Consider the following 431-nt stretch of genomic DNA (forward strand, 5'->3'; position numbering starts at 1 on the left):
TTCACTCTTGGTGTTGTACATTCTATGGGTTTTTAAAAAATGTATGGCATGTATCCACAATTATGGTATGATTCAGAGTAGTTTCACTGCCCTAAAACTCTCCTATGCTCCATTGATTCATTCCACCATCCTGCCAAGTCCGTGACAACCACTGATCTTTTTACTCTTTTTACTAATGTTATATACTGTAGTTGGAATCATACAGTCTGTAGCCTTTTGAGACTAGTTTTTTTCACTTATCAGTATGCATTTAAGCTTCTTGCATGTCTTTTTGTGGCTTGATGGCCCATTTCTTTCATTGCTGAATAATGTTCCATTGTGTGGATGTACCACAATTTATCCATTTACCTGCTGAAGGACATCTTGGTTGATTCCAAGTTTGGGTGATAATGAATAAAGCTAGCGTAAACATCCATGTGCAGCTTCTTGTG

This window comes from Galeopterus variegatus, unplaced genomic scaffold, assembly GCF_000696425.1.
Source record: "Galeopterus variegatus unplaced genomic scaffold, G_variegatus-3.0.2 Scaffold13836, whole genome shotgun sequence".
Lineage (NCBI taxonomy): Eukaryota > Metazoa > Chordata > Mammalia > Dermoptera > Cynocephalidae > Galeopterus > Galeopterus variegatus.